At 37.1% G+C, this 27,758-nt stretch overlaps 1 protein-coding gene across 2 annotated transcripts in view; it reads left to right on the top strand.

Moving 5' to 3' along the window:
- The window catches only part of KCND2 (potassium voltage-gated channel subfamily D member 2), a 256,522-nt gene that overhangs the window by 182,367 nt on the left and 46,397 nt on the right, over positions 1-27,758 (top strand). The gene's annotated exons all lie outside the window — the stretch shown is intronic.

Below are 27,758 nucleotides of genomic sequence, written 5' to 3'. Positions count from 1 at the left end.
TCAGCCCAGTAGGTAGGTCTTGGATCTGTTTTTTATAGAAAACGTTAATGTCTTCTTTTAGAAAAGCCAAGTAACGTCATTACTTAAGAAAATAATTCTCAGATACGTAGTTATGTCTGTTATCCTGGTTATTTTTTTTTCAGATCTTCCCTGAGGGAGGATTGAATAATAATATGCTGGCCTCAATTACAAAGGGAGAATGTGGCAAGCTGAGATTTACATTTAAGTTCCACTGATGCACTTCTTTATTGTTAATATAAATTCAGCTGGCAGTGAATGCAAAGCAAAGGCTCAACATATTTTAAATAAATCTTCAGTGATCAATTAAACAAATAAATCATTTGTATCATATAAATCAAATATCTAATTCACACAGGAGAGTAATGTTTTTTAAGTTTTAGAATGCTCTTATTAGGTTTTATAGTATTCTGTGGCAGTTTCGCCATCAGTTGAAAAAGAAAAAGCTTTTACATTACTTGTTGTATTAGGCATCAGCGAGATCTCGTGCTGTAACGCGATAGGTCTTCCCATGCTCAGTAATGCATATGTATTAGATGAAATAGGAGCCCTATATAAGGGACTCACGAGGTTAATTAAACGCCATTTTACCACCCACCACATTGGTGTAAGCAGTGCGTAACTTGGCCACGGGGCCGTCGGAAGCACATTACAAAGGACGTGATTCTTTAAGGTTACTTGATTAAGGTAACATTTGGTGCCCTCTCTGAGGCACGTCCTGGGGGTAGTGTGCGACGGCTAACTGCGTGGCGGACGCAAGTCCTACGGTTAGATCCCGTAGAAGCGCCTCGGTGGGCGGAAATTGAAGCAGCTGATGTTCTACCTGCGGTTCGGTCGTAAGAAAACGAGGACCGTGGAAGACTGCGGGACTACAGGTCTCGAGTATATACAAAGGGTGCAAGGACGTACGGTGTCGCGCACCAGAAAAAACAATGGATTCCGTCATTAAGGTAGTATCACGAGTTTGTAAAACTCACTGCGTTAGAAATGTTCCTTCTAAGAAGGATATAGCTGCCGTCATCTCCTGTTTGGAGGTGGCGCAGATTTTACCCTCCCCTAGTAATCTGCTCGATTCGGAGCGGTGGGATTCTTTCACCGCTGCCATGCTCCATAGAGCAATGCACGAGTATAAAGCGGAGGAGTTAAAAACCTGGGGTTTGGTCCTGGGTGCTCTTAAAGCCGCTAAGGAGGAGAAACAAGTCCAGGCCATCGCGACTGGGGTTTTTGGTCTGGATACTGGGACGTCCGGGGTCCCGGGGGGTGCGGAGGAATCGCTTTCTGGCGGCGACTCTGCACCCAAAATGGCGCCGGCCACGCCGGCCGTTTTCACAATGGCCATGGCCGCGCCCGAAACAACTCCGGAAGAGAAGGCGGAAGTTGTGTCATCTGGGGAGGCGCCACCATATTATCCCCGCCTATACCCCTCTTTGCAAAGCTTTTACTCGCCTGAGGGGGATGGAATTTGTCCGAGGGAGGGAGAGTCGTGTGGGGAGGCGCGCCGTGGAGGCGTTGAGCCACCCCCAGACCCACCTCCGGAGGAGGGATCTCGTCCCGAGAAGGGTGAGAAAAAAGCGGAGGAAAGAAAATTGCCTATCCCCACCCCGTTTGTCTTATCTCCCGAGGAGGGGGAGGAGAGAGGGGTGGAGAGAAAGGAATTGCCTGCCCCCACCCTGCCGGTCCCGTTTCCCCAGAAGGGGGAGGAGAGAGGGACGGAAAGAAAGGAAATGCCTACCCCTGCCCTGTCGGTCCCGCCTCCCCAGAAGGGGGAGGAAAAAGAGGAGGAACGAAAGGTTCCGCCTACCCCCACCCAATTGGTCGCGTCTCCCCGGAGGAGGGAGGAGCGAGAGGATTCTCGCAAGCCCACCGATTGGTCGGATATCCGTGAATCAATGAGAGGGTTGGGGCTTAAGGAACGGGACTGGGCGGTGTTTCCGATAGTCGTCCAGAAGAAAGGACCAGTTTGGGTGCCTTTGGAAGCGAAAGCAGTGACTCGGTTTATAGAGGCAATTGAGAAAAAGGGCTTGAGGTCCCCGATGACTATGAGTACCTTTGAGGCTCTTATGGCCCCGGGTCCCCTACTGCCATATGATATTGAAAGCCTTATGAGAGTTGTCCTTGAACCAGTACAGTTTACTGTGTGGAAGGAGGAGTGGACGGTACAACTTAAGGCTGTTGTAGCACAGACTGCTTGTGATCCGAACCACCCAGCGAATGGGAAGGAGGGAGATCCGAAAACTAGTTTAATGAGGCTTTTAGGAACGGATGCAGATCTGGCTGGATCTGCAGAGAAGCAGCTTAGGCTCCTCCGTCCGGGAGAATTACTTGCCTCCACGGGGGCGGCTTCTACTGCTTTTAGAAACTTTGTAAGAAAAGCAGAACCTGTTTCCCCGTGGTCAGAGATAAAGCAGGGTCCCTCAGAAACATTCTCTGAATTTGCCAATCGATTGATACAGGCAGTAGAAGGATCAGAACTACCTAAGGAAGCATTATCTTCCGTTATAAAAGATTGTCTTAAGCAAAAGTCTCATCAGAATATTAGAGATATCATTCGGGCGGCTCCTGATGATCTGGAGACTCCGGGTGAAATTATTAAGTATGTGCTGGACAAACAACAAGCAACACCATTGCCCAGTGATGGCCTGACAAAGGCATGGCTTTCGGTTATGACCGCACAAAATAATCAATCTAAGAACCCCTGCTTTAAATGTGGCCAGATAGGTCATTACAAGAACCAGTGTACAGCTCCAGAGAGACGGTATAAGGTTAGAGAAAAATGCCAAGCCTGCGGGAAGCTGCCTTTCAGGCATGGTTGATGGGAACCCGCCAGCCGCAACCGCGAAGTGACTCTTCAGGAAAGAAGAAAGGAACAGATAAAGAACCACTGCTTGTACCTACGAGAAGGACATTTGTTGTATCGCTTGTTGTGTGTTTTTATGTATTTGTGTTTGTTACAGGGGGAGAGGGTGCTCATCTCATGTCACAACCAGAAAATATTTGGGTCACATGGTCTAATCGAACTGGGCAGAAAGATTTCTGCCTGAGTTTACAGTCAGCCTCATCACCGTTTAGTACATGCCTTATTGGTGTACCCAGGTGGGACCCAGAGGAGTTTAACGGATATCTGCGAAAGAAGCTAATGTCACCACAATGGTCTTGTCGGAACTCCTGATGGACATTAATAACATCAGACATGCTGTTCTCCAGAACAGAGCTGCGATAGACTTTCTGCTACTGGCCCAAGGGCACGGATGCAAGGACTTTGAAGGGATGTGCTGCTTCAATCTGAGCGACCACAGTGATTCAATTCATAAGAAGTTGGAGTGGATGCAAGAGCATACCAAGAAAATTGCAATTGATGATGCATTCGGCAGCTGGCTGGATGGACTATTTGGTAATATTGGCCCATGGCTTAAACAGTTTCTTAAAGTATTAATTATAGGGATTTTAGTTTTCTTAGCTTTAATGATTTGCCTACCTTGTGTGTTTCAATGTATCCAGGGTTGTTTACAGCGTATGATAGAAAGAATATTTAATGACAAAATGGAGTGCCAACGGATATATGATAAGCTTTAAGAAGAAGAAGGAACTGTATAAACCCAAGATGCCTTGGATATAATAATTAGAAAACCACTAATATTATTAGACATTGCACTACCTACCTCTGCATGAATTGTAGCTTGTCTACCTCACTTTTTAGATAACTTATATATTTTAGATTTATATGGAGACTAACATTTTTATATATTAGGTTTAGGACTAGCGTTCGCGTTGTAACGGGACATGACTTTATTGAGCATGGGGAGGGGGAAATGTTGTATTAGGCATCAGCGAGATCTCGTGCTGTAACGCGATAGGTCTTCCCATGCTCAGTAATGCATATGTATTAGATGAAATAGGAGCCCTATATAAGGGACTCACGAGGTTAATTAAACGCCATTTTACCACCCACCACATTGGTGTAAGCAGTGCGTAACTTGGCCACGGGGCCGTCGGAAGCACATTACAAAGGACGTGATTCTTTAAGGTTACTTGATTAAGGTAACAATTACTTTACATTATATATGGCAATAATGTTCAATCTACATACAATAAATACCATAACATAGTGCACAATATTGAATTATTTAACACAGCTCATCACTGAGAACTGATAAAAACAAATTTAGTAGTAGAAGAAACACTGGAAAAAGAAAACTGTGAAGCAAAAGAATATATATTAATAGCTAAATTTCATAATTGTATCAAACAGTGTCGTCTATTGGATATATGTTGCAATTCACACTCAGCATACATGTAGAGGTTGTACAGACCGTACAATTATAAAGTCCCACATTCAGTTCCTATCCGGACCTTCTGAGTGTAGGCATTCTTTCTTCATTTTAGGAGGAACTGTTCAAATATGTATGTATCTTAAAACAAAAATGGAATGACACAAATCACAGCTATAAAACCAAGCTGACTCTTCCTCCTTGGGAAAGGCAAGGTAAAGTATTTTCCTAGGCATTCTTAAAGAATTACAACTGTGTTGTATCTTAGCCCTTTTTCTTTTCATTGCTTCTCTTACCTCTTTTTGTAGACAAGTGCTCTTTCCTGGCTTCCAATCTAGCTTTCATCTATGTAAACCAGTGGAAGCATGATGAATGCTGCAATTTTTTTATCTACCTAGTGATTGTTATATTTAGGTCAATATATTAAGAAAAATGTCCATTAATTTTACATGCCTTCGCTATTTGTTTTAAGAAATTGATTCTCCCATTTATATAACATCCATCATACCTATAATCAAAGCTATAAAGTCTGAAGAGCTAAGAAAACTAGGTTTCCTGTGAGTCGTAGGAAATGGGTTTATACCTGACCTCTATACTCAACGAATATGTCTACGTGACTCATTTAAAGTCTTACTCTCTCCTGTAAAAATTTTTCACAGCTCTAAATTCCTTTTGAAGAATAGGAAATGTTCTTGAAATTCTAATTGCAGTACACCCCTCAACCTAGACTTAGACTTTTAAGTATCCACTTAGAGAAATTATTGTAAGGAATGTGTATAGAGGAGAATGCATAATTAGTATACAGTGGCTTTCTACCTACATGCTGAGACTGACTTTCACTTTATTGCTTCTGAGGTGATCTATCATCATTTGAGTGGTCTTCGAAACACCTTCTAATATAGTAAAAACACAAAATGTACCAAAAACAGAATAACTTTAAATTGATTTTCTCACTCAATAGTGACAGAAAACCTCTGGCAGGTTCTCTGATTGGAATCTGAATTCAAAGCTTCTAAGAGAAAAAAAAAACAAAACAAAACACGCTGGAACATTCTGTTCTACAGAACACTCCCACACTCTCACATGTGCTTCTAACAGTATCATCTTAGTGATATTTTCTGTGGAAGGAACTAGAAAGGTACCAGCTGTTTGCTCCTTTTTCATAATATATGAGTAATTTTATAACAAAAAGTCCATCGTTGACTGTCAGAAAGTAAATGAACTTAGTGGCTTGGGAGCAAGAATTCAGACTGAAAGAGAACAGACTCCATATAATTCAAGAAAATTCTAACATTTTCTTTGGAAACAGTTCTACCACTGTAAAAATTGTTCTTTGTAGCTTCAATTTCCTAGAAAGATCAGTTTGGTCATTTTTTGTGTTTTTATTGGCCTTTACAGCATTTTGTTTTCTTGGGGTTTTTTTGGTGTATGTATGTGTTTTTATGAGTACATGTTTTATCAGGTTCTATAGCTTTAACATCCACAGGTAAGATTTTTTACTCTAAGCTAGCATCTGAGGGAAATGTTAATCAATGGACTTATTAAAAGAATTCATTCCAGCATCTGTTGAGCTACATGCTTTCTGTGAAAGATTTTATTATAATGTCCTCAATCTACTTCTCTTATTTATTTATTTATATTTTTATTTTTATTGTTTCTTATAATAATGGGACTTGATATTATAACAGTGTGAGTTTTGGTAAAAGAGTTGCTTAGGATGTAGAAAAATAGCATTCACACCACTAAAATATTTGTTTAAATCTCTAAACAGTGATTTATTATTGCAAGTTATTAAAATAGTTCCTTTACTTTGTTCTTCACTTTAGAAATAGGTTTTGATTATTAACATTTTGACTAAACATCTCCTTTCCTCCATTATTAAAAATCATTTATAAAGTATATTTAGTATAGTATAACAAAAACAAACAAACAAACAAAAACATTAAAAACCACTGCATTATAGAATAGACACAGAATACATATTTACAGAATAGTGAAGAGGACCACTTGAGATCATTTAGTCCAACCCCCTCTGTTTAAAGCAGAGTTTAGCAGCTAGGGATAGTTTTTGAGGACGTTATCAAGGACTGATTCTTTGCAGGCACTGAGATTCCAGCAGATTCCATTGACTTTTCATCCAAAAGTGTTCAGCAAGTAGTATGGAGGAGAAAATCCAGAACAGAATTCAGTAGTGTAAATGCCGGCTGAAATATATCAATGACAGTTCAAGCTTCTAGGCAGAAGTCTACAGAACCAATTTCCCAGCTACTTTGAATCAACAAAAGAAAGAAGGAGATTTAAAGGCATGACATTTAGAACAAAGTCAGTCAGCACACCATTTGAGTATTTGGGAAACACTGACTCATCCCTTATAGGATGACTCCAAGATCAAATTAAATCTAACTTCACGTTAAAGTATACATACATACTTTGGAAATGGAATTTTCTCTTCAGATGATGAAGTCCAATGTAAATACTGCTTGCTTTTCACAATAAATTGTAGTTATTTAAGGCTAAATGCTGCCAAAACAATTCTACTCTTTATAAAATCCTCCACTGTACTTTTCTTGGAAGTGAATCTTACTATTATTTTGATCCATTTTACATCTAGTGTTATTCATTCCTGATTAAACTATGAAATTTAATCTACCAAGTACATGTTCTTTCTTGCTCAGTTACTCATGTTCTTGCTGCTGTGAGTGAACTTAATTTCAACCAGGCAGCAGTAGATATAAACTAGTAAACTCTTTGGTCAAGAGAATTATCTTTATTTTCTCAGCCTCTGACCATACTTTATGTTACTAAATCATGCAGTATTTCAGCATTAGTGCTTTGTACACAGTAGTCTTTTTTTCAGTTCCTCTAAAGCAAATAATTTATATGTAAAACATCAGAGAAAGCTAATGTGAGAACATTCTTATGTCTAACTTGAAACTCCTGTGTACATGTCATTCCTCTTTTTAGAAATATTATTAAATATGGATATCTTATATGTGGCTTCCTAATAACATTCACTGCATTTGAAGATTGATTGCTACCAGTATTTCTATTTTTCCCTTTTGCTACTTTGAACCTACCCTGTGGACTTTGTAAAGTCTAGTAATATAGTGAGCTTTCAAGGAAATTTATTGTCCTTTTTAGGCTACTATCTTAAATAAAACCCTGACATAAACATCATAGCACTAAAATATGTCTTCTGTTCTGCCTAGCTATTCCATATTTTATATGTTCAATGTTAATGTAAATTAAAATTAAATAAGTGTATGACAAAGGAAAAACTAAACATTAATAAGCTACATTAACCACTTTCATTGAATGCATATGCTGTGTAGAAAGTTATCTCGAGGTTAAGAGACAGGGTAAATCCTCCTTACCACCATTATGTAGTTCTGTATGTTACAGTAAGATTTATAATCCTTTATAGAATCTGTTAAAGAATTAAGTTATTTGGCATATTAATAATAATCATTAGCCTTTCAAAAATTGTCCTTATCACTGAAGGCTTTCTTAGCTATCCACTTCTGCCAGCCTTAAGTTGTACATGCTGTATAGTGAACAATGTTATTCCATGAAAAAGGACATGTTCCATTTTGTTTAATCAAAAAATGCAATAATTATAATATTTTCTACCCGTTTTTAATATTGAAGAGCTGTAGCAATGAATGGACACTATTTTCTCTGTGTTAAAGTTCTATGTATTACACATCATAACCTGCATTGTAAAAACAGCATTTCTAGACAATCTGCATGAAAGAAAACTAACCTCTGTCAGTGACTCTTCCTGGCCTTGTATTCAGTTTCCCTACAGTTTCTTTTCCAGGGGAACCAGGTGCAGCAGGTATGAATTATAATATCACTCTCTGCATGTGAGGTTCAGATTACATGGAAAATGGTTTCTGAGCCTGTACCCTACTTCTTTATCCATCCTTCCTTGCCTGGTTTATATTCAAGCCATTTAACAGTGTAGCATCTGCAGGAAATCAGCTATCCCATTCACAGCATCCAGCTCATCGAAATGTCAGGTGGCTCTGGACAGAAGGATACTGTGATCACTGTAACCAGAGTAATGGTTTATTTCACACTTTGAAAAGCACTACTAATCAAAACTATTATGTGACTCTCACTGGCTGTGAAGTCCTTGGTAAAAAGATTTGCATTAGCGATAAAGGTATGCTTTACATTGAGAACTAAAATGCACCTGGTCTCCATTTATGCACATCACTTTAGTGAATGAGTGGAATGCATCAGCCTAAGTGAACATAACCCAAGGTGTATCTGAGATCACAGGCAGCTGCTGGTCTTCTGCAGCAAGTGTGCTGGACAGCAGTTCCCTGGGTAATGTGCACCAGATGTAGCTGGTTATGTGCTGTGACTTTGAAACAACATGCACATGTTTTCCTCATGTGCACTTAGACTTAGCTATGCAGGGCTTTTCTTTGTGATTTGATTAATGACTTCTGGAAGTATTAGATGGCTATTTTCAGCTCAATTTCCTTTTCCTTCAGCCTCCTTTTTATTACTCATTTATTTCCAGAAGCTGCAAAATCACTGTTGGTAGTCTAGGAGCCTTGTTATTCAAACTAAACAATCTTATATCTGTCTATTGTTAGATTTCTTCCTCCTCACAGCTGAAACACAAATCTTGAAAGGAATTTGTTGGGGTCTAAATTTTGGACAGCATATACCTTTAAAAAATGTCACATCTAATCTTTGTCCCATCTTCCCAAGTAGTCTCCTACAGTCATTTCCCGTAGAAAACCTAAAAGTATGAAATCTTCAAAACTGGGTTCCTATTTCAGCTAAAACTGAACAGCTAAGCTGCTTCGGCTTTACCAGGGGGCATGTCAGTGTAAATAGCAGTTACCACGGCTAGAAAGCACCCCGTCAATTTGCATGTTCTTAGATTTTCCTCTCAGTTGTTTATCTGAAATTTTAAATGCATATGTTTTCTTTTGGCAGTTAAAATTCTAATCTTTCAAATCAAAGTGGAGCATTAAAAGATGCCTCTTTTGCATCTTTCTTAATGCACCTGACTTGGCCCTAGAGCAGTTCTGTAGATCTCCATGGATTTATGCACAAGAGGATTGACATGATTAGCAGTTCTTCATAACTGCTGGAGAGAACATTTTAAATTCAGAATTGGTAACAATGCAATAATTAGATTGCAATCTCTGCACATTTTCATGGATATGAAAACTTCAGGGTGAATATAAAGAATTAAACACTTAAAGAAGCACTCAGGTGTACTTTAGGCCAACATAACTGTGATTCTGAAATGTTCCATGGCTTGAGCCCTGACAAGTGCCCATGCATCTAAACAGATTTCTGCTTCAGATCACCACAGTCCCACAGAGCTGCTTCTGGCACCCAGCAGGTCCCTAGCTCCCACGGGGCAGAGCCACTCACATCTCTGCTGCTTGAGATGCCGAAGTAGGTCTGCTGCTGCTGCTGTTCTCCAGAAAGGCTTCCCAGGAACTGTGAAAGCCAAGCTTCTCAAACACCACTTTGATGGTTGCTTTCTGGGCCTGGAGCAGAAATTCCAGACCTCAGTTGAGCAGACTTTGAGATTCTTCTGTATAACAGCAAATCTTGTATACAGCTTCAAAAACAGGAATAGAAAGTATAAATTACATCACCTTATGTCCTTAATGTGTGAATGATTCCTAGATAAGTAAAAGGAAGAAAAGCAAGCAAACAACAACAAAAACATACACAAGAAAAACAAAACAAACAAACATACAAACAAAACAACAACAACAAAACACAAGTCTGTTTTATTTTTAAGGAAATAAGTGCTTTCAGGACAGGTTTCAGGGCTTTTTTCCTGCTGATGTGAAGAAGAGTGGCAGACTTCAAGATTCAGGTCTGCACCCTGCATTTGTCTAAAGGCTCTTCCCAACCGACTCCCCACACTGTTTCCTGATTTATTACCGTCTGAGGTGCTTAACTCTCCCTGTACACATTCAGAGTGCCATATTTTGTTTCACTAAGTCTTCCTGGGTGCTATGGTGCCATGCCAAAATTAGGCTGTTAGGTTGTATGATCTTATACTTCCTTTCAGATTTTAGTTTATAAAGCTTAGAAACTTCTCTGCAGCAAAAGATCTACTTTCTCCCATTTCCTCAATGTCCTAGATGAAGATTTGGTATCCCATAGCATAACACCAACATATCAATAATTTTTTCAGGCACTGACTGATGATGATAGTCGTGAACTTGAAGCACATCTCTGGAGGGGTGTGGCTATCACAGGGTTCTGAACAGTTTCTTAAAATCAGACGTCTCAAGTTCCAACTGTATCTCTGGTTGTTGTTGTGTTTTTTGTTTGTTTGTTTGGGGGAGGGGTGGATTCAGCACAACTTGTCTGGCATGGATGAATCTCCCAGAGTCTGTGGCAGTTCTGCTCTTGATTTCAAATTGTCATATAAATCTTTGTCATAAGCATACAAAGCCTGTATAGAAATATGATGGAAATGTTACAGAATGGAATCTGCCTATCCAACAGACTTTCTGCTGCAGCAGCGAACAAAGAGTTTTGATTCCATTTGATAATGAACTCGAAAATGAAGGGAACAAATTAGTGAAAAACTGTGAAAACTGGCAAGTGGGATAGAATCAGAGAGACTAATTTAACCCAAAACATAAACAGCAAAGTCATTTAACCTATTTTTACTGTAAGGTTGTCATAGTTTGCAGTTTAGAGTGTTTACCTACTATTTTGTATTAACTTTAAACTGTTTTCCTAATTTAGCAGATTGCCTTGAACTCTGCTACTGACTTTCTAGTAAGCTTGATCTTTTATTAGTTGCAGTGTTTTATGATATTCATTATACATTCATTTACATCTACATTTTTACATTTCAGAAGTACATTCCTATTAGCATTCTTTTCTTACTAAGAAATAGGAGAATAATTAACACAGAATATTTGATCTTATTAATAGTTTGGTCTTCTGAGCTCAAATAAGCAGTGGGAAAAAGATGGTGAAAGATTACTCTTTTAATAAATTCAAGTTACCTTGTCTGATGCATCCTTTTATGTTTTTTATGTGTCCACTCTGCCAGAAATTCATCATTACCTGCACACTCATAATAACATGCTTTTTAATTCTATGGAAGACAATGCATGCTATGCTGCAATTGGTAGTTTGAACTTAAAAATACTCTAAAGTTAAAAAAAGACAAAAACAAAATGAAACATGAACTTTTCCTTTCTTACATCAAACTTCGTTAGATTCTCTTGAAACAAAGTATCAGGGAAGTGCACTGCCCCAGTTTTTTCTTAATTTTTTGTGTAAGGCCATGCAATTACATTAAATGTACATGCAGTGCCTCTTTCCACACATGGCGTTCCTTTTCCTTGGAGAACTGAGAATTTTCTCTCAGAACTTAAGTGTTTTTATCCAAGGTGGAAGTGGACAGCATCCTCAGTTTCTCAACAAATGCTGTGGTGATACATAATGTAATGCCAGACAAGAAAGGCAAAGGAAAATCTCAGTTTGATTGCTAAACCTAATTTAAATGCAGATACTGATGCTAAGCACTCTTTGGGTGATTCCTCAAAAGAAACTGAAGGCACTTCACCCAAAGAAGGTAGTGGGGAATATAACCAGGGTGTGCCTGGCATGATGGTAGTCTCACAAAGGTGAGGCTGTGCGTTTGCCAGAAGGGTGCAGTTCCCTATAACTTGTCTGTAAGTGTTACCTGGTGACCCACAGTGAGATGTTTATTTCTCTACTGGACAGAATACTTGTACATCCCTTTGGTAGCTCTATGCCAAGCACGACAGGATAATTCAATCTGCTGTGGCAGGTGTTTGGATGGGATGCCAGGGAGTGTTTGGAGAAGCAGTTACATATTGTATCCTGGCCATTTGGCTTTGAAGACAGTGAGCTCTGGCAGCAAACTGGGAGCTAGGAACTATGGTGGAAATAGAATCATCTATCAGAGTTACTTCAGTTGTGCATGCCTTCTGTGGTCTGACACATTTAGTATTTGCTTAATTGTTCTTGTTCCTGTGTTTTCTGAATGCTAGATTTTCAAATAAAATGTCAAGAAAAAATATCCTAAAGTTTTTTAGGATAGGAAAATCATTTGTTGAACACAGGGACCTCTGGAGAAAATTAATGCAGCTTAAAATTCTCAGCTGGGCTCACCAGAACATCAGGCTTCAGCTGGCTGTCAGTAATTCAGAGAAAGAGCAAAAGAAAGGGCATCACAGATGCTTTAAGGAATGGGAGCAGACTGGTCTGCAATGGAAAATGGAATATAGTCTTTGGTACGTGCAACATCTCTATCTCTCTCTGGATTAGGAGGACTAGCCAAATATGGATGGAACGGGAATCAGTTTTCCCTTTGTTCCTGACTGAGAAATAATGTGTGGTAGTATGCAAGTCTGAATTTGTTAGGAGTAATATCTTCATAAAGCCCTCATATGTATAAGTAAGGAACTGATTATTTTCTTGTTGCATCAGCTGTGCTGATTTGAAAGCTCTGAAATCACTGCTGAGTTTCAGTAAGAGTAGGGGAAGGGAACAGCTCTGCAGAGATAGTACTCTGGGTATCCTGATTCTTCAAGCATATCACTGTGCAATGAAAACCACTATGCTCCATGAGAGTCTCTGCCAAAAGTCACCATTTCTGATAATTTTCATTAATAATAGCCTTCTGTATAGGTATTTTATTATTTATCGGGAACTTTTTATTCTGAAACATGGTAGTATAGAAAACAACTGCTTTCCACAATTAGATCTGTTGGTTCCCACTCCCACTTCTACCACTCAAGAAAAAAAACTAAAACAAACAAACAAAAAAAAAAAAAAGCAAAAAAACAAAACAAAACAAAACAAAACTCACAAAAACAACAATAGAACAAAGGCTGAAACTACAACTAAAACAACAACAACAAATACCAACAAACAGCCTTAGGAAGGCTATTTGACAAAGAACATCTGACTCTACTTGAAACTGAAAAACGGTGCAAATGTGGAGCAAGTAACACAAACAGGCAAACAGGAAGAGTCATGTCTTCCCTGGAAGTCTTTTTACAAAATGTTTGTTCCGTGTTTACTTTTGCCCACAAGAAATCCTCTTTCATGACCTTATAAATCTTATATTTTAGATTAATGGCTGAAAGTCATCTCAGCTATGCTGAAAATAAGCTCAGTTGCACAGCTGTTTAACTGGCAAGTGGATGATGTGGAAGAAAAGTATAACTATGGCTTCAGTTTGGTATTCAAGAGTGATTCAGATTGGTGAAAAACTGCTTCTGCTTTGTGACTCTCTATTCTCCTCATACTGTGCCAGCAGGTGCCTTCCAACTGTCAAATGACAAGCAGATAGGGGACTTCTGGATTTTTCCAGGTTTTTAACTGAATTTTGAATTTGATTGTTTCTAATCAGGATAGGCATACAAATGGAGTAGGAGTTTTCCAAGTGTTTTACTGTGCCAGTTAGTACAATTCTCTTTTGGGCTTGCTTTATTGATCAGACCACGTGTTCTCTAGAACACATTAAAATGCCTACTACTGCAGCTAAAATGAATTTACCAGATGTGCTGTGAAATTTATGAATAGGTATTTTCTTCATGAGAAAATATGAACACTTATCAGGAATGTATTTTCTTAGTAAAGTCAAACGATTGCTCTTCAATAAACAGCAGACTTAGTGCAAAATACACCTATTAGGAGCCTAGAGAAATTCTCTGAATTAAATTATGATGTATTTTAATTAAGATGTATTTTCTTCCTTTTTAAGAAGACTGACTAGAAAAAAGTACGTGATACAGTTCCATTTATTTACGTGAAAAACTATCACTGATTCCATTCGTATGGTAAGAGTATATTTCTAAATTCACCATACCTTGGTTTTCCTTTAGCTTGTCATTGAACAACTGCTTTACTTCAAAGCAGTAAACAGGTGAGGTTTTGTTGTTGTTGTTATTGTTTTTAATAAAAGAATTATTCCTATTTTTTAATAGCACACATGAAGTACCATAGTTAAAGTGAAAATTTATGTTAAAAGAATACATGCAAGACACTGGTTAAATTGAATATTAGTAATTTAGACATCAGCTCTTATTTGGGTGGGATGTACTGTTAAAGAAGCTCCACTGTGATTATCAGAAATACTTTCTGTGGGTTGTCCATGCCCAAGCAGAAAGGAAAGATGTAAGGTGGAATGATACAAAGATAATAACAGATATTCAAAAGGTTATTTATAAGGAAAAACTCACCAATATAGGTGCCTTCAGCTAGGAAATGCTGAGGCAATCTCCACCAAGGAGTAATCTCCAAGAGAGATGCTGCCTTAGTGGTGGTCAGTCCTTAAATGAGGTCTGGAGGAGGTGAAGTCATACTCCACCCCTTCCAGGAGTACAGCTAAATTACTCTCACCTGTGCTCCCACAGCTGACCAACACTTGCCTCAGCTGATTAATCAGAAGTTCAAGCTGTGATTACCAATTTCCCATACAAATGATTAAATAATAATAATAATAATAAAAATATATTAAAAAATAACAACAAAAGATGTTTTCTCACCTAAAGAAATGAATTTCTTCCCCTAACTTAATGTAGTCTAAAACTCCCCAAAGCAACTTCCCAGGAGTTACTCTTCCCTACTACTCTCCCATTAATGTTCAGTCAAAATATCTGTTAGCTTCTACTGGCAGATATCCAAGTGCAAGACCATGGCCACTGGAAATCTCCTGCAATGGAGTTTACAGCATCATAAAGTGCCTGCTATTTTCTTTCCTAGTAAGGACATGCAAAGGTCCAGCTGAAAAAGGTGGACAGAGAGTGCAAGTAGAAGTTTGCAAACAATTGGAATATGAACAGAAGTGCCTCTCATGCCGAGCAGTGCTAAGGTCATGCTGACAGGTGACCTTCTTCTTCATCAAAATTTGATGGAAAGTTTGTTGTAGTGTAAGCAGATGAAAATCAAATTCAAGAGGTCATGTTAGGTACAGAAACGGAGATACTCATCTGTAATAGTTGAATATATGTTAGATGTACAATATCTGTGCCAGGAGTACTTAGTGTAACTCATAAGTTTTTACTGAGTTTCTGGCAAAGGGCTAATGTTACATGACCTTAGCTGTATTTTAATCCCATAAATGGTTGTAACTAAGTTCAGTTGTTTTTATTTTTATTTTTTCTAGCTGGCAGGTCTTTTTCATTTTGTTGTTACTGTATTTAAATCTCCTGTAGTAAACAACTTTCTCTGATACATAATTCATTTTTAATTGTATCTTGTACTAGCTGCAGTATTTTACAACTTGGACAAATGTTACTACCATTTAAATGACATGTGACATCTTCATAAGTAATACAATTTCCTACAAAGATTTTAAAGCTATGGTAAATTAAGAATTCACAGGGAAGCAAATGTATCATTCCAACTATGATAAGTTGACAGTTGGACTTGATGATCTTAGAGGTCTTTTCCAACTATAATGTTTCTATGATTCTTTCAGTTCTTGTTAGTCACTTCAAAAATATCTCCTACCAGTTTCCAGAGTGTAATTCAGACTAGTTACCCAGATTAGCACCCACATTTTGTTCCAAATTTATCTAGGTAACAAACACACACTCTCAAGTTAACATTATCATTAAACTAAATACATATTTATTATTATTTGTTTGCTGATATTCTAGTAACGTCTGGTCAGGTTACTATCAAATGAGCTGCTGTACAAAACTGGAGTAAATGATAATCCTCTGCTTTTAAAATCCAAGTCTATAAATCAGAAATGCATTTAATTATCTATTTAAGTGGCTTTTATCTCTTCAGAAAATTACTTAGGTAAATTCTTTAAGTTATACACAGGTATAAGTATGTTCCCATTAAGGAGTGATTTCTGGATTAAATCTCTTAGATTTATAGCCTTGTATAAATTACTAATTTTGCATGCAGATTTGTGATTCAAACCTTACATTTAAAATCCATTAGTAAAATGTGTTCAGAGATGCCTTTGAGAAAACTTCATTTCAGGTGTTGATGTTATGTCTGTCATGTTTCTTAATGGTGTGAAAAACCTTAAAAATTAGCAATGCAGATTGTAAAGCTCAGATCACTTCACTCACATGAATTTATTTCCTTATCTTCTCAAGAAATAAAGTTGTAAAGGTACAGCTTTGACCATCTGAGCCTCGAAGAGTTGTCTTCATTGTTGACTGACAAGCTCTGCCTTTCTCGTTTTTAATGCTTTTATTCTGTCAGTTAGGTGTATCTCTTGACAAAGTAGATTCCTTTCAAAGAAGATTTAATTACTTTGTTTTAATTCTTTCAAGACATTCAAAATTCTCTGCTGAAGAATTTCAATGCACATTTGTATTTTTATGTAAACATTTGCATTTATAGCTTTTGAAAGGCAAGTTCATGGCTACTCTAGTTAATAACAATGATTTTATAGCAAATTAACTGTCCAACTACAATGATGAACAACAATAACATAAAAGTTACAGTGTATGCTTCATTCCAAAACAAACTTACAGAGAAGAAATGGACTGAGGAATACAGAACATTAAATAATTCCTTCTTAAATCGTTCTGGTCCCTTATTTACAATTTTATGTCAGAAGAGTCTTAGTCAAAAACTCTGTCTGCAGTAGTTAAAGAATACAGAGAGAGAATGATGGGCAGAATAGTATTGGTTGCTTGCTTATGTCTGTTTCCAAAATTATCGATCATATCTGTCATTGCTATATTTTTTGAGGCATATATCAATTAAACACACGATGTTTTCAGTTTTCTCGGAAGTGCTTACAACACCTACTTCTGCAAACTAGATGACTCTTACAGTGGCCAAACAAATTCAGTATCTTCCTGCTTCATTCTGCTTTATGTTGTTGTACTAGTCTCAAAGAGCTGGATGATATCAGACTCTTCACAGTTATTAGGAGGAGAGGTGAAGAATTCTTTGAAGATATACAGCCTCAAAGGCAGTACCACGGTAATTGCTTGGGAACACAGTTTAATTTTATCACCCTTTTATGGACAGCCCTAACTGCTGGTCAGGCCCTACATGCAGGATGGAGGTCAAATCATGACATTGCCTAGTCCTTGTTAAAGATCAGCGTAAGTTCTCCTCCGACCAAAGGAGCTGCCATTCTGAGTTGAAAGGCAGGATGGGGAAATAATTGAGAATTTTTCTTTTAAATGACTTTAAAACCTAAGTATATCTCTAATCGTTTTAAATGAATTCGTTTTCTACACAGAAAGTAGGGGAGAAGGTTCATCATATGGTGCTCTGTGACATAGCTTAGGGAAACAATTATGTTTTCATGTAGAATTGACTTTGAGATGGATGAAGGGATGTGCCTCAAGTCTGAAACTAGGATAGAAATCTTCATCAGTCTGAACCTAAACTCATCTATTGTCAGGACTGGCAAGATTTTTTCTTGCCTAATTTCTTTTGACAAAATTCCATGGTTCTCTAATGCACTATGCTGAAGTTCCTTCTGCCTTTCTTTCTTTTTTCTTCCTCTGAATTTAAATGACGTATTTGGGTCTATTCTGTATCCTTCTTCTGCAATTCAGTTTTAAATATGAGTTTGCCAGTGGTTTCAGCTACAACTGCTTATAACACACTCCAGGCAATCTGCAGATAAAGGCAGACTGTGATTATTTTACATTTGATACACATGTGGCACACATCTCTCTATATTCAATTTGTCAACCGTGTTCTCTGAAATCTTTGCTTTGTTTACAACAACAATGCAGAACTCTGCTTTACGTGATATATTGGGAAATCTTTGCTGTTTGCTGTTCTAAACTGTTGAAACTCCTCATTAACCAATTTTATTATTACAGAGTATTTTGCCATTGTAACACTAGGAGAAACACAACAGATTTAAGCCATAAAGCTTTCTTTGTAATGTTTTTAACAGTGTTTGCTCCTTGAGGGCACAAGAAAAAGGTGTTGCATATGTATGCAACTTTGTTGCCAATGATGCTGCATGAAATTAGTTAAAAACCCAGGCAGTTTGGAGTTTTATGGAACAGTTTTACTATTAAAAACAAAAACAAAAAACAAACAAACAAACAAAAAACTACAGTAATATTCTTTCCATTCCTATTTATATTGACTAACAGATTGTTTCATACAAGATCTTTAAAAGATGTATTTCTCAAAAAAATCTTCCAAAATAAGGGAGGCAGATGGAACAAGCTATAACTGCATGCTACTCTGTCATTTAAAAACATTTTGTTTTCACAAACACAGTAGGAATAATTTAACTCTAAAACACGCAGAGGCCCCATTGCACTGTAAGAAAAGGTTGTAGTGGATGGACCAAGTGATCTGTGATTCTGTATCTTACTGCAGATCATCCAGGCAGTCTGCAGAAGAATCCAGATGCTCAGCATATTAATTCTGTGTGACAGACATGGTTCTTTTTTTTTTTTCAAAGCATGTTCTCCCTATACTCCCTCTGCAGTAGATGGAGGAAGAGTCTCCTTCCAAAGACTAAGCTCAACACTCCAGTATCCTTCTCTAAATGTTTTGGCTTCTGAGTCTTCAAGCTGGGGCTAATATTAATTGTCTTCTGCCTGAGAAGTTTGTTATAATGATATTCTTGTCTGTCTGACATTTATGAAGGAAGTGAGATAGAACCATGTCAGCAGAAAAATAACATTTGTTCTCTGAAATGTTACTGTCAAGTGCTTTGGCCCCTTGTATCTTATTAACTACTCAGTATTCTTAGTGGTAGTACAGGTGCCATATTAAGTCATATGTGTCATATGCAGGTTTCTGCACCTTTGTTATAGCATGCATGGATAAGAGTATTTGTTAGTTATGCCACACAGAGGGCAGTGCAAGAAACACCAAATATTTAAAAAATTCAAATAAATGTTTATATTCCTTTTTTGTATTTTCAAATATTATGTGGATATTTCCTTCTATTCTTCTCCATTTTACTTTCCTATTCATCCTTCTGTGGCAGAGAAGGATGAATAGAGAAGGCAGAAACAGACAGTCAGGCTGCAGCCTGGCAGGGAAGGTATGCTCATGGTAGTGTATGGAAGAATAGGAAAGGTTGTTGTAAGAATAACTTGGCATCAATGCTGAGAACATCCCTGAAATAAAAAAGGCAGTCACAGATTTAGTATCCAGGTATAAGCAATGCTGTGAAAAATAAAAAGGGTTCAAACATGAAAAGAAAAATGGCCTAGTCTGCTGGGGTCTATGGCACAACAGCACATAACTCAAAAACTTCCCTGCTTGTTTGTAGATCAGCTCTATGGAAACATTTTAAGTTTTGTTTTGCATTATGTTCTTAGCTATTTGATCTTGATTTTTAATTGGCAAAATACTTTTTTATATACTAAATATTTTTGTAGGAGTAGCTGACACACCTCCTGTCTTCCAGAATCTTCCTGTGAAAGGAGAAAGTTTTGTTTTGTTTTTGTTTTGTTTTGTTTTGTTTTGTTGTTGTTAAAAAAGGGTCTATTTTTGCTTAAGAGATTTGTGTACCTCAGTGGGATTTCTTTCATAAGTTATCTCTTTGTGGAATATGTAATGAACTGTGAGGGAAAAAAAGTACAAATGAAATATTGCAGCTGCATGAATAGTTCACATATATTTTAAATCATCTGTGCATTCATGGATGAGTGTTCATAAAGAAAATGAGGCAAAATTTTTCCTTGACAAGGCAAAATATATACTTTAGCAAAGAATTTGGGTCTTGTATGCTAAAAAATGCCTAAGATTTGCCTACTTAAATTAATCAAGAATTAATTTTCAACATTAATTTGAGCTTTTCTTCCTTAAAATTTAGCACTGTGCTATGAAAGCAAAAACCCAAACAGACTGAAAAACAATGCAGCACACAGGGGCACTCTCAGATGAATACCTGGTGAAGAACCAGACGTGTGCAGAATTTTTCTGTGCATCAAGGTTATCCATTTAAATGGTGTCTCTTTTACTATCTAAGAGCCTGCATTTTCCAGCCTAGAAGATTTCACACATGAATGGGAGTAACACATTCTGTAATTATCCTTCATAGTATGTCTTGGTCACAATGTGTAACACTGCAGTTTTTCATCATTAGAAACAGGGCAGGAATTTAAAATACTTGAAATAAATTTTACACATTGCGTATGTTTTTTCCCTTCAGTATTCTTGCAGTGCATTTTAACCACAGGAATGTCTTCTTTAGACACAGAAGGGGAGAACTCCTTAATAGTAATAGTAATTAATTACTATTTTGAGAAGAAATATAAGCAAAAAAATTATTTAGTTTTTCAGAATTATCTCTGAAAAATTTTTGAACTCTATTCTTCAGATTCAGTGGGTTAGTAAATGAAATAGAGAATTCACTACTCTGAAAAATTAAGACAAGATATAAAATCAATTAATAACAAATAAAATGCCTAGCAATTGTTAATTAAAATACCTCTAATATTTCAGATGCTCTGATTGTCTAGTAGTTGCAAACCAACTTCAGCAATGACTGAGGCATTTAGTAATCATTGATCAATAGTATTTTCTACGTGCCACTTTGAGCATGAGCAGTTACAGCAAATCAATGAAAATATAATGCCAATTTCATCACCTCTGAAATTATGGCCTTTTCAGAAATATATGATGATATGAGTACCACATCTTTTCATTTAATTTTCCATGTATAGTCATTTCTGTGTTATTTCTCTGCAAAGCATGATCAGCTCATAATATTTTATAGCAACTCAAGGTTTCAAAACATCTGTTCAAAGGAAGAACTTTAACTGCAGAAGATGTGCAGACATACCTGCAAGCCCATCCTTGTGAGAATACAGAGCCACTGCAAAATGTAATAGCAGAATTTTATGTGGGATGACTGCAGAGGTTTCCTGTTCATTACTTCCCCTATTCCCTCCACTTGTTAGTAGCCCATCTGCTGAACATTAAAGTTACATGTATGCATTCATTGTGTCTGCATTATGTTGGTCTGATTCTGAACCTACAAATTTTGGAGTGCAGAGAGAAGTCATAGGTCACTGGGAGCAGTGGTGCCTCCTTGGAGCTTGGCAAAGCCACAAAGGCCATTAGTGACCCACACCCAAGGACCCTGCAACCCCAGTCTGGCAAAGACAAGCCTGCCTGCCTCTAGGTGTTTTACTGTGTGTAACTAAGTACAGATTATTTTCCAGCACCTCCAGTTGTAGCAGGAGAATTAATTAAGTGGCAATGTCCAAGTTTCTTAATGTCCAGTGTATTTAAAGCCAAAAGTGAGCAAGGGGTTACATGTGCCTTCTCAGATTTGATGCATTCTTACACTAGGAACAAACACTAACATGAGTAGCATTTGAAGAACATGCTGAGCTCCATTCATCATTTAACATCTTCCTACTCCCTAGATCTACTAGTAAAGGCTCTGTGCCTTACAAAAATGAGCCAACCAAATATGCAAAAAGTTTGGTTACCAAAGCATCAGTGTAACCTCTATGTGAAACAAGTGCAGTCCCAGGGCAACCCATTTGCCAGTGGCAGCTCCTTCTCTGATGGAAAAGATTATAAAGGCATCCTAAGCTATTACTTTGAGGTAACTGATGAGGATGGAGAAGAAAATGTTAAGATTATCTGGAAAATAAATAAATAAATAAATTACAGATAGCAGAATAAGCAGGCTTTGAGTGACTAAATTAAATCACATTTCAGCATGAGTACCACATATCTCATTGCTGTGGGGAGTGATACAGAACCTGAGCATAGGACATTACAATATCACATGCTTGTTATTTGTCAGAATACACTGAATTATCAGATACTTGCAGTTCAGAAATGGTTAGAGGTTATAGTCTCCTTGCGGCATTGGCAGCAAATATTAAGTGATACTCATTCTTCCCCGGTTTTAAAACATTAAAAATATTATGCAAAATATGAGTGTGCCTCTGATTACTATCCCATTTTATCCCATCTTTGGATAAAACATTTCAGAAGAAGGCTGCAGCAAAACATCAGGCATTTTATACCAGCTCTGTAAACAGCAATAAAACCAAGGCTGTCATTTAGAGATCCTTCTACAGTTTACTTGGAAATCCTTTAGCTACTTATAAATTCAGTTAGAAAGGAAATAAATAATATGTGGCTTAAGTACAATAAGCCATGCCCTTCTTCATCATCCAAATATTCAAAATACTAATGCATTCTATGGGAAGCAGCTTGATGCTCCTCTTGTAGTTCAATAACACAAAAGCTTTTCAGTGTTATTGTTCCTTAAGCTTGAAAACTAAGCTGCATGAAAAGCCAAATGTGGTGACGAACTAATGAAATATAGAATAGGGTGGGCAATTAAGAAGAGGGAGTTTTAAAAAAAGCATTTACAGAACAGATACATTCTATTCCAATTTTTAACTCTGCAATCCATGTAAGTTTCAGCAAATCTGAAGTGCACAAGTCTGATAAGAACACAGTTTGTTGTGCTAGCTAAGCAACAGATGACTGTTCCTGAGTCCTTCCTTTGCATAAGTACTTATTAAGGAGAGAGCAAGGATTGTTTCTGAAATGTTATATCATAGCTGCCAAGGAGTGTTTTGGCACTACTAATCTGAACAGCACATAGTACATGAGATGATGATAGACTCCTGTCTTCTTCAGGATGTCCCTTTTTTTTTTTTTTTTTCTTAATCGATGCTATTTTAATTCATAAAATGATTGTTATTGATAATTAGGCGAGTGTCCTACATATGTAACTCTCTTCAACTCATTGTTTCAGGGTGAAATCTCATTTTCTTCCTTTTAAGTGAAGAAAGACATATCTTCTAAAATCTGGTATCCATTGCAGTTGAGTATTTTGTGGTACTGTGAACAGATTTTCAAAAACGTAGTGTGCAGCAAGTAATACTTTCTTATCTTTATTATGCCACCATCAACTCCATGGAAGGTGTGGAACTTTGCCAGCATGAATCAGACACATTGGCTTTTAATTTTATCAAGTAAACAGGAACCAACTGACCTTTTCTGTGCCATCGTTCTAATAATATCTTCTTTATTTATCTAAGATCTATCTCCATAGATTTTAATTGCAGTTGCACTGTATTTTTACAGACCACAGTGATTTCCTTAATAATTTATGCTGTTATTGCACAATTAAATGAGCTCCTCAGATTTCTCTAGCTTTCAGAAGGAACAGATTTTTTTTAGTGAAGAGATAGTGGAATGCACTGTGCATCTCTCACAAAGCAGTTATTTAAAAACAAACATTTTGCCACAACATTTTGCTTATTTCATAATTCTTTAGGTGTTTATGAATGTAATCTATTTTACTGGGAGGAAGACATTCAAAAATATCATAGATAAGTTAGGAAATAAAAAGTAACATGCATCCAAATCAATGAATTAATATTTTTCTGGAGAAGTGAATGCATGTCTACTTGCCATGGTAATTAGACCACTTTATATTTCACATCCAGCTTTTTCTTCCCATTGCTTCTGAATGTTTGAAAATATAATGAACCATTAGGTTCACAGATGCTAAAGTTTTGTAATGAAAGGCTTCTAAAAATGATGCTTGCAGTTTAGAACTGTCACAATCTAAAGCTCCTCAAAAACAGAAGAATGCCTAGAAGCAATTAGTCTGAAACTATTCCCTGGTCTTGCATTTCAAATGAAAAAAAAAGCCCAGATGAAGGAGAATATCAAGATTCACTTTGTTTCATCTCTACCTATGATGGCACTGGTCTTGAGCAGGTGTAATTGGTGGTGAGTGGGCAGGGAGCTGGTGGTTTAACATAATCCATTTCAACACTATGTACTGGTTGTTTTTGTGGGTGTTTTTCTTTTCTATATGAAGGGCGTTGTTTAAAACAGCCTTCAGATGCCCAAAACCAGAAAGCTGTCCAGTTCTTACAAATATGTAATTTTAGATTAATTTGAGATAAGTTAGAAAGACGAAGCACAATGAAATATATCCCTAATTGTAATCAATATGTCTTAGACAAAAAAAAAAAAAAAAAAAAGGGGGGGGGGGGGGAAGGCAGAGAACAAACAGACATATTTACCATGTTATTCAGAAGTACTGAAAAGTTTTAGTTTTGACTCCATGGATTAAATCAGAAATTCATATCAAAGAGGATTCCATCTCCAATCTCCATCTCTTAGTGAGAGCAAAATCCTTAATTTGTTAGCAATTTGTGTTGAACTGTCAATGCAATGAGTGGCTTTTGTGAATGGAGGAGTTTCCCCTTGGCTCCACTTAATGAAAATATGTCTAGTTGGATAAGTGCACACGTACTCTGTCAATGTGTACTATATTTAAACTTTATTATAATTCCCACAAACTACTTTGAAATGGTTACCATGATCTGGCCGTGGCTGGATCGTATCAGGGCTTCCATGTCCAGTCATGATGAAACAAATAGTTTTTTTACACACAGCATGTAACTATAGTATCCTCACTGGTAGAAATATATCTTTTTTCTGTGACAGTTTCTATAATGAATCTATAATCTGTTTCAAAAATGTCTAAATATGTTACAGGTTCAGCAATGGGAGATTAAATTGAAAAATAAGAGAAACAATGGTTTCACCCATTTACAATTATTGTTAAAATGTCTACACAGATGATGAAGTTGTGAGTGATTTTCTGCTGAAGATAATGGCCATGGGATTATACTTGTACAAATATAGTCACTCTATTTTGCCTGAATTCTGTTTGATAATGATAATTGACACCTATCTACTGTTCTAATTCAGGCAGCCCATTGTAGATTTCAGATTCTTCTAGGTAATTTCCTTAAGAAAGAGAATTCAGTGATATATAGCTGGATGCTTTCACACCTAACTTGTTTTATTCATCCTGCATAGACAGGAGGTCACAAATGGCAGAGTGAGTAACACTTTTCCTGACTCTTCAGGTGTGACATCTTCCCCACTCCTTAATAAGCAGTCCTGGCCCAAGACAAGGTTTCTGCTAAAAACTCAGGGGCAAAGAGTGAATTCCTTTGATCTGCCCTGAAGGAGACTTCATGACAGTACAAGCAACAAAATTGTATTTCTTCAAAGATATACTCACCTCGAGGATTCAAAAACACTTTGTAAGATGATGCAAACTTTCAGACTTACTATCCTTCTATTCCACATGCACATATATTTTTCTATTTGATGACACTCACCTCATGTTTTACTAGTTCATCAAAATTCTCCTTCTTCTTAGTTTTCATTGACTGTCTGCTCTCTTTATTTTTGTTGGTTTCACAGACGATATTTTTTGTTGTTGTTTGTTTAGCTCAGTAGATAAGTCTTTGCTACTCAGTTCCTCTACTATTTCATTCCCAAATCACAGCTGTCTAGGTCAGTTTGCAGCAAGCATCAACATAACTTTGTCATCCTTTAATTGTGCTCACAGTAGCCTTGAAATCTGTGGACCAGTCGAGCACTGTTTCAAATGATAAAGCAAGGGGCAAATCTGAATTTGCTATGGATTTAGTTCAGTGCAACACCAACGTAATCATAGTTCTTTTAGAGCAGTGTAAGAAAGTACTGACTCAGATTCATCATTAATAAATATAGTTCATAGCTTTGTTCTTGCTTGGGATTATGTAATAAACTCCAAGGAAAAAGAATTATATATATAAAAAAAGTGGTTTCATTCCTCCCTCCATTGCCTGCTTCTTACCAGTTGTGTATTACAGAAATGAGAATATTTCTTGACCTTTGCCACTATAAATGACAGCTAGATTGAATTTATAATTCTCACATGTTTCAGCTTTCTTTCAGTAGATGTTCTTTTTCTTAAATTTAGAATGAGATTTTAGTATTGGCATTATTTAAAATCTTCATATAAGAATTGAATTAGAATGAATATCAACTTTGGGGAAAACATCTATAATTATTTTCTTATGGGACTAAAGAGAGCAATTGCATAGAAAGGCACTTCCAGCAGTAACTAGACAATTTCTTATTGCTGCCTTTGAATCCTCTGGATTTGTTTTTCTCTTGTTGAGCGAGGATGTAAAAAGTGTGTGACCACGGCATAGTCTTTTATTTCAGTTATGATTTACACCTCCTGCAGTAAGGAAGGAAAAAATATTTCCCTTTGTTAGTTGCCTTTCATTTTTATATGTTGGGAGTTATTGTCATCCGAATGAAATGAAGGCCACAGTAAAACACAAATCAGAAAAATGGCAAAGGATTTGATCTTGAAATTAAAAGAAATGAGCGAACAAAAATAAGCAGTTTTCATTGAAGGGATTATAATGCAAATAAAAGTTATGAAAGAGATTCAGGCTCTGACGGTAATTTTACAGAAAAAGTGAGGAAAGTTTCACTGCACAAAAGTTATTTTTCTAACACTGCCAAATATAAAATACAATAATACAAAACATAAAAATATTTTACACAGGAAATTATTGAGATAGAGTATAAAGACATTAAGAAAATCGTTATAAGCTTACTACATTTTTTTTCATCTTGAAAGCCAAGCACAAGGCTAAAACACTCTTCTTGTGTTTGGCAAAGCCTGAAAATGTTTTTTGCTATTGCTTGTCTCAGTATCTCTTAACAAAAGACTCAATAATCAATTTGATATCTGGGAGCAACATCTGATTTCTGCAAGCACTTTTAATTTGCACAAAGCAGTGCTATGCTCTGAAGCAGTTCTCTCACCACAGCTCCAGCCCTTCAGTTCCCCTGTGCACAACGGCCACCGTTATTCTGGTAAAAACACTCAGGAAATCATGTACCAAATTGCTCAATAATCTGGTTTAAACTAACTCTGGAAATTAAATGTTGGAATCTGAGTCCATTCTCTGAGTTGGTTCACTGTATCTCCACTAAATTGTGGAATAAGACTTGAGCACCCACTTAAGCATCAGTACCAGAAGGGTAGGTGATTGAAGAGGCTAGAACACAACGTATATTAGAGAAACCTGGGGAATACCTGTCAAGGTAAATATTTCAGTAAGATAGTTCAATGGGATGAAGTTCCACAAGACCAAGGTACTTTACACAAGAACTGCACACACTGTGATAGGCTTTGGACAGAGTATTTGGAAAGCAAAGTGGAGGAAAAGGATATGGGGGAGTTGATCAGTGCTCAGCTGAATATGGTCCAGCAGTTTTCCCAAATGGCCAAGAAAGGCAATGGCATCCTGGCTTGTATCAGAAATAGCATTGCTAGCAGGATCAGGGAAGTGATCATCCCTCTGTATTCAGCTCTGGTGAGGCTGCACCTTGAGTATTGTGTTTGGTTTTGGGTCCTTCACTACAACAAAAACATTGAGGCTCTGGAGCGTGTTCAGAGAAGGGCAATGAAACTGGTGAGGGGGCTGGAGCACAAGTCTTACGAGTCACTGATGAGAGAACTGGAATTGTTCAGTCTGCAGGAGGCTCATAGAGACCACATCACCCTCTACAACTACCTGAAAGGAGTTTATGGTGAAGTAGGGTTAAGTCTTTTCTTTCACATAACTAATGATAGAAGACTAGAGAGAATGGCTTCAAGTTGCACCAGGAGAGGTTCAGGTTGGATATTAGGTATAATTTCTTCTC

This window comes from Excalfactoria chinensis, chromosome 1, assembly GCF_039878825.1.
Source record: "Excalfactoria chinensis isolate bCotChi1 chromosome 1, bCotChi1.hap2, whole genome shotgun sequence".
In the NCBI taxonomy this organism is placed as follows: domain Eukaryota; kingdom Metazoa; phylum Chordata; class Aves; order Galliformes; family Phasianidae; genus Excalfactoria; species Excalfactoria chinensis.
The sequence above is the reverse complement of the archived record's forward strand: the minus strand, read 5'-3'. Positions and strand labels throughout refer to the sequence as shown.